This window comes from Filicampus tigris, chromosome 15 (genome assembly GCF_054856515.1).
Source record: "Filicampus tigris isolate MCC_2025a chromosome 15, RoL_Ftig_1.0, whole genome shotgun sequence".
Lineage (NCBI taxonomy): Eukaryota > Metazoa > Chordata > Actinopteri > Syngnathiformes > Syngnathidae > Filicampus > Filicampus tigris.
In genome coordinates, this window is record NC_141231.1 from 6,996,859 (window position 1) to 7,004,590 (window position 7,732).

General features: G+C 41.0%; 1 protein-coding gene across 1 annotated transcript in view; it reads right to left on the reverse strand.

Moving 5' to 3' along the window:
- brinp1 (bone morphogenetic protein/retinoic acid inducible neural-specific 1) overlaps nucleotides 1–7,497 on the reverse strand; it is a 152,852-nt gene extending 145,355 nt beyond the window's left edge. Inside the window, exons 1-2 of the mRNA XM_086053829.1 lie at nucleotides 7,349–7,497; nucleotides 7,065–7,259 (exon numbers count right to left, since the gene is read on the reverse strand). The gene's annotated coding sequence lies outside the window, so the exon portion shown is untranslated. The remainder of the gene's footprint in view (nucleotides 1–7,064; nucleotides 7,260–7,348) is intronic.
- Between the last annotated feature and the right edge of the window lie 235 nt (nucleotides 7,498–7,732).

Genomic DNA, 7,732 nt, shown 5'->3' on the forward strand with positions numbered 1-7,732 from the left:
GAAACCATGCTGACAGCTGACCTCACACTCATTAAAGTAAGTAAGCAAACCAACTTTTATCATTCACTTTTAAATTATGTAGATGGAACACATATTGCTTGTCCTCATTAGGGTCATGTGTGAGCTGGAGTCTGTCCCAGCTGAATTTGGGCAACACCCTGGACTCATTTCCAGCCAATGGCATGGCGCTTAGACAGACAAGCATTCACACTCACACCTATTGACAATTCAGCCTTCAGCTGATTTAACATGCATGCTTTTGGCATGTACGAGGATGCCTCAACTTGCACACTTGGAAGGCTGGGAACAAGATTCAGAACTGTGCGGCAGATGCGGTCACTCACAATTTACCGCAAATGATATTTAACAATGTATTAGAAACCTTCCAGGATATATTACATTGGAACTTTCAAAATGTGTTTTTTTTGTGACAGGATAAGCGGTTTGGATAATGGATGGATGAATGATTTACTCAAAATAAAAATTCCAGTTAGAATTAATATAAGTGAATTCATTTGTCTTGAACATAAAACCTGTTAACTACAGGTGATTTAAAAAAAAAAAAGGTATTTTTTCCTAAAACTACTCACAGTTTGACGATGGTTGGCAGACACTGCAGCTTTTTGTCGATATTGCTGAAATCAATGTATGCTTTATGTCAAAACTTTGGGTGAGCAGCTTGTGTCATTAGATTTGCTGACTCAATCACGTCATCAATGGTTTGAATTTGAAGTTTTATTTGACTTCTGTTCTGAGACATATTTTGGACATATTTTTGGTTGAACTCCAAATTGTACCACTTTCGGAGGCTCTGTTGCATTGTATTAGCAATATGTTGTTGAGATTTATTCTGTAAGTGATGCTGCATTTTTTAAATATAAATTTAATACAATAATGTAACAATCTAGTATCAATTCTAGTATCAATGCTGCCAGCTTTTTTTTTTCCAAGTTGATATGAGAAAAACATATTAGTACTCAAATATTTTCATCAACATGACATTTTTTTCACAAGTTTAATTATTGTAAAGGCATAGCTGAATCAACAAGAATAAATCAACAAATGAATAATAATTATTTTTAGCTTGTAATAAAATTCCCCACCCTGAAGCGAGTCTTGTTTGAATGCAAGAATGCCAGAGCCCTCGGGCGATGTTTGCCTTCCAAACATGAGCATTTTAATTTACATGCAAAATAATGAAAAAGTACACCAGTAGATCCAAATGAGCAGAAACAGACGGATCGTCGTGGTAAAGTAAAGTCCATCTTTTTTTTCTTTTTTTTTTGGCATTATTATCTTAAAAGGCAGCTTTACACCGAATGATAAAGTTCAAATTAAAGTGTAGATGTGTGGTAAGTGGGGTCGGTATTACCATAGCAACAGGCCAGGAAGTAACATCCGCTGACCACAAATGTGCATTAATTGCTCTCCAATCAATGTTCCCCAACAGGTTGGATGTGACAGATGTGGTTAGCGCGCGCTAAACTTCACACCCAGATGTGCTAATGAGAAATGCTCACGTAAATGTCAGCTTTCATTGTCATTTACTACGCGCTGTGGCAGATATTCAACCACAGTCTCTCCCAACATGCTCCGAGTAAATGACAAACACTCGTGTTACAAGCTTGCTCGGTGACGTTGTCAATGCAGCGGCGCCGCGGAGGGTGACTGGCGGCATATGTGTCTCTTACACACAGTATAGCGTATGAACTGCCGCCTCCAAGAGTTTTCATGCTGTTTTTGTCTTTCATCTTAGTGGTTTCTGCTTCCGCAAGTAAAGATATAAATAGATATGAAAAGTGAGGATATTGGAATTACCACAATAAATATTGTACGGCGATAGCTCCTCAGAATAAATACGCAGTAACACGCAGGATAAATATCCCATCGAAATTATTTTACTGTATAGGTACAGCTGTAGGTTGTTTATGAGTCTATCAATGAATAACGCTCAATTCCATATGAGGCAACTGATATTGCATATCATGCTATATAGTCGCTGTCCTCGAAGGAAGAGCTGACTCGGGTACGGGCTCTTCCTCTCCCGTCGCCTGCAAACATCAGCGCCTCTTCAGGCTGACAATAAATCCTCTCCCAGTCCCATTTCTGTCTCCCAAGTCGTTCGTTTGGGCTCACCTGTGCACGAGCCGTGACAGATAATGATTTATCTGCGGCACACAAAAACCATTCTGGAAATCTCGTTTTAATTTAACGACTGCATAGAGTTTTGTTTTTTTTCTACCTGTGAGGAGTTCAGAGAGATTGTGTGAAATACTGTGTTAATACGCAGATACTTAAAGCTGCGAAGGGCGGCTCCTCTGAAAAATCTGAATATTTATCTAGAGAGAAAGTCGTATATCATCACTGTAATTCATATAATTCATTTCAAACTCACTGGCAAATTACAGCTCCCAAAGTAAGAATTAAAATAACCACACACCTCTGTGGAAACGTTTCATTAAAGAGAAAAAAAATGATTAAAAGCCTCATGAAGGCAGGATTAATGGCATTATTTTTACATCCCTAATTAATTGGCAAGTGAGTTGATATCACTGACTCATCCGCATAACCAAGGCCAAATTACAACCTCCTTAGTCTTTCTACATTTGAAATTGTGATTGCAACTATGAACTATGTACTGTATAAAGAGGCTACATCCGATCATCGTGGATAATTAATGCATAAAAGGCTCAACCTAATACCTAAAGTCTTGTGGTCCATATCAGGTGAACGCAGCGGCCAATTAGGCTTTGGGCTTATGAAGTTCAGCTGGATAACAATCGAGACCAGAAGGTGTTACATTTGGCATTAATTGAATAAGCATTATCATTCATCTTGATTGGTTGGCTAGTTCCACACAATTAAAAATGAGGTGTTGCAAAAGCATGCCATACCTCATGATTTTAAAGTCCAACGTGCGCACAGTCACATACGTATATTCCGATATTGCACTCTTAAAAGCATCGCACACATTTTGCATCCACTATAGCGTCTGATGCTCAACTTTGACATCAAGATGGGGTCCCCACTCCCCGCCCACCAAAAAAAGGATGAGCCACGGGGAGTCGTTCCCCAATGTGATAAAGAGTGGCCCGATACATCGACGTTGCCCATGGGAAATTTTTGCACGAACACAGGGAGAAATGCACGGTGATGGACTATGCTGAATGAACTTACCCAGAATGAATGCGCTGTTATTTTTGTATCCTGACTAGAAACCAACAAGGCGGTCATGAAACAAAATGACACCACGGCACATAACAAATACACAATATGTAAAACACGCATACAAACACTACTACTGCAATCGGGAACGACAAAAACTCAGGCGCAACTACAACTATTACTACGGGGAACAACAAATAACACCTATGTTGACATATAGCTCCCAATCGCTGCCAGGCCTGATGTCGTGCAACTTCAATTTAGCGTTAGGGAAAACGCATTTGTGAAAAGACATTTGTAAATAGTTGGGAGCTGATTTCGGGTTTTATTATTGTTGTTTGTGTTGTGCAGTAGTTGTTCTGTGTACTTGTTGGCCATTATTTTGACAATCCTGAAATTCCTGACTACTTCCCATATCGTTACAAAAGATGGTTAGGCATTTAATATAACAATCCAATCCTCAACCTAAAGTGAAGTTATCACACAGGGAATACATAAATTACAATTAGGTACATTTGAGTTAATTTTGATTTATGTAGTATAAGAGCTGCATTTTTAAAAAATTCCGTTTTTTGCCTTAATTCCAATTATTATTTGCTCTTGCTGGGTTATATTTTTTTATTTAATGGATTTTACCATTTCACGGTATGCCTCAGTGTGTTTTTCATCAGTGTGTGTGTGTGTGTGTGTGTGTGTGTGTGTCTGTGTGTTTGTTGGTGTGGGCGGGGGGCTGGGTAGGTGCCAAATGGGGGTCTCACACAGGGCACCATTCAAGCGAGGAACACCACTTTTTATGCATTTAGAAGAAAAAGAGCTTTTGGATCGATGTGTTTTGTGGTAGTACGTAACGAAGTGCAACTATTTCTATTGCAAGTTCATTGTTCATTTAGGGCTTTGGGGGCAGCTGTAACGAATGCAAATGCTGCTCTCTAAGAGGTGTTGCCTACTTTGAAGGGAGAATGAACAAGGCTATAGCTGCAGAAAGTGGAAAAAAAAAAGAGAGAGAGGGGGACCATATCTGACTCTTCAGACGAGCAATAGCGCACTGTGGAAGTCTCAAAAATTTATAAAACTAAAACGTCTCTATTGTGATAATTTTCTGCTCCTGCCCGGGCTCCCAAAAGGCTCGGCACAGACTTCAGTTTTCAAACCGCCTTTTTACTTGAATGGCGTGCATAGCTGCAATTAACTACCAGAGTGAGATTCTTCACACCCTAAAATTATTCATACGCTGGCTAAATCTTTAGTTCAACTGAGGTTATTATGTCTCAGTCCCTCTTGCTGGTGACATGAGAAAGTACGCTAAAGTTTTGTTAGAGATAATTAAAACTACTGCTGCGGTTGAACGAAAAGGAAAACATAAAAAAAAGATGACAATATACAGATGAAATATGATTAATATTTAAAATTATACATGTAAAGATCCTCCGTTTAATCCACTCTTTACAATACATCATGCACACAGTATTTTACTTACTCGAATAATCAGCAAGATGGGCATTCCGTCCCAGGGACGGAGCGGTCCATCCGTCCCGGACGGACGCCCACTTTGTGGACAGAGGACAATACGTTTTTTTTTAAAAAGGACAGACTAAGCAATAACGGAAGAGAGTTTTCATCCGTCCCTGTAATAGTCACGTGTTGTGCTGTGTTCTTTTAAAAAGAAAGACCACTGTTCCCTTCTGCGATACCACGGAGTCGCCTTTATTAACTGCCTGCACAACGCTGGGGTCCTTTTTTTTTTTTCTTTTTCATGTGCGCTCCCTGCAGTAAAATTGCACTCACAGGCATAGTCTGCCCTCTAGTGGGTAAACACATGTAATACCATGGATTAGGCCACAGGACACCCATTTCACTGGGTGGGTCGCAATTTTGTTTTGTTAACATTTAGTACATGGCTTATCCCTTTGCTCCCCGTCATGCATTTTTTTTTTTGGGGGGGGGGGTGTAAGGGTAGAAGCGCTTTAAAAGGAGGGGGCGGACGGGTGCGGAGGACGATTGTTTTTATGAATAAGAACGGAGAGATGATGACGGAAGGGTGCCCAGGTTGAGGACAGAGGACGAACCAGCAAAACAGGGAAAGGAGCCCATCTCTGGCTGTCACCATCAAATATTTTAAAAATTGATTATGCTATTGATTATTGCATTGATAACCTTTTATTTTGCATTAAAGTGTATTAAAACATTGTTTTACCTGATTACTGTTTATTCACTAATGATTGTTATTTAGTTGGGATTGTTTAGTGATTTGAAAACACAACTCAACAACAGTAAACCACTCACTCATCCTACTCACCGATCTTTTTGAAAGTGATTCAGTTACTGGTTTGGTCAATGTTTTCCAAAGTAAAATCAGATGTTTGCAGATGTCTTATTTTGATTGAACACAAAAGATAATTAGTCTGCTTTGATGACGAACTACAGAAATCATTTAATAATTACCGTTGAGAGGCTGAAATCAGAGGATTTGACAATTTTAAGTTAAACAATGGCTCGTAACGATTATGCAACTATTAAAATAGTTTTAGACCTCAACTTGATCATCGATTAGTTTTTGAATAATGGATTAATTTTGATACCTCTAATTTGAAGCAGCCATTTTGGGTGAATTCACAGCTCATACTTTGATGAACCCAGACTGGGGAATTAGTCAAAATGAATGTCAAAGTTTGGCGATCATTTTGAGGCTTTGCCAGAAAAAAGTATGCACGAGGGATCATTCATTGCTGCTAACAGCTTTAATTCAGACTTGGTTTTAAGCTTGAACACGCACCCTGCTCTAAAATCACCACTGACCAGCACTGACAACATTCCTTGAAAGAAACCATCTACACTGGGTCATCTAAAAGCCACGATGCAAATACAGCTTAAAGCTAATGCTGGCATTTTCGTGACACGGGGATCCTTGTGAACACAATCACAGCAGTTTGCAAATGAAAAGGCCGCCAAATCGAATGAGGCATTGCGACTATAAGGCAGCGAGTTTGCAGCTGGAGAGAGGCCAAAAAATAATCACAGAATGTTTTTACTCTGCTGTAAATATAATGCCGTCTCATGCGACATGAAAAAGAAGGCGGGAGGCTGCAACTCAAGTCTGGAATCGCTTCAGGGACCCATTTTTCCCAACAGAAGCCGATTCTGCGGAGTTGATATCGAAGGATCATTAGCAGCCATCTCGCCTTGGGCTAGAAGCCTGACACCTTTAGTGGAAAAGAGCATGAGCTCCCCTCGCAGTGAGCCGGTGGAACAGCACGATCAAGGTAAACTTTTGGGTGAGACAACTTTCTAGTGACATGCTGGGTTATAGTTCAGCTGGGTTTTTTTTTTGTTTGTTTGTTTGACTTATTCAAACATAATAATAATACCTGAAAAAAGATATATTTGTTTTTGTTTTTAGATAGATTCTACTTATGTATTTCTCTTAAAGGTAAACCAGCAGAATTAACCCTCATCCTGAAGTAGGAGAGTGTGCATTGATCAAAAATGTCCTTGGTCTGTTTTGTGTGCAGGGTGAGACGTTTTGAAACTTGCTGCTCGCTCACACGACTACAAAAACTAGAACACACACGCGCCATTTAGACTCTCGTGCTTACCTCACACACACAAATACAAACATACATATATGTATAATCACATAACCATCCATCAGATTGGCTTTCACCCAATTTCTAACAGGATATGCATAGTTTACAGGAAGCATACTTTTTCCATATCCAGTAACAGAGATGCGGCACACGTGTGGGGAATGAAAATCGGTCCGAGAAACATGGATACACTCAAGTCATCTGTGTAAAATGTCTTAAAAATCAGCGCTCACTGCACTCCACAATAACAATGCTGACCACGCACGCATGCATGCATACAAGGAGCACGCACGCACGCACGCAAGCACCACTCACCTAAATCAGACGCTCCCCTCCGAGTCTCGTCCCCCCCGTGTGACTTGCGCGGCCAACAACTTCTGCTGGAGCATCCGGTGCTCGGCGACGACGATGCTTCTGCTGCTGCTGCTGATGCTGGATTGCGGCTAATTGGGCAATCCTGGCAATCCTTTTCATGCTCGGGGGGGGGGGGAGGAAATCCAGGCTCGGTCGCTATAGTGCACACAGAATGAGAAGAAGAAGAAGAAAGTCCGTCAGGAAGGAGCTCTCTTAGTGTGTGCGTGTGTGTGCGTGTTACTTGCTGGGTCTATGTCGTTCCTGTGGCTTCCTGTCACACAGCGGCGGGCTTTGCGGTTGGAGAAGGTGTGTGTGCGTGTGATGTGCAGGGTGGGAGGGAGAGGAGGCTGTGGTGCTCAGACTGGAGGCGAGAAAAAAGGGGGAGGGTCCATGCAGACGGCAAAGGAGGAGGGGATGTGGGGGGTGCGGACCGGATGAGGTAACCAAAGGGAGGGGTGGGTGCTTAATGCTTAGGGTGGATGAGGACAAGAACCGTATGGTATATGGTTGGGTATGTTGTCCTAGTACAGCTGGGGAAAAAAATAATGTTCATACAGATACTCAGTCATTGGAATAATCTGTGCATTCTATGTTACAAATATGCTGTCCATTCCACTTTCAACATTGTT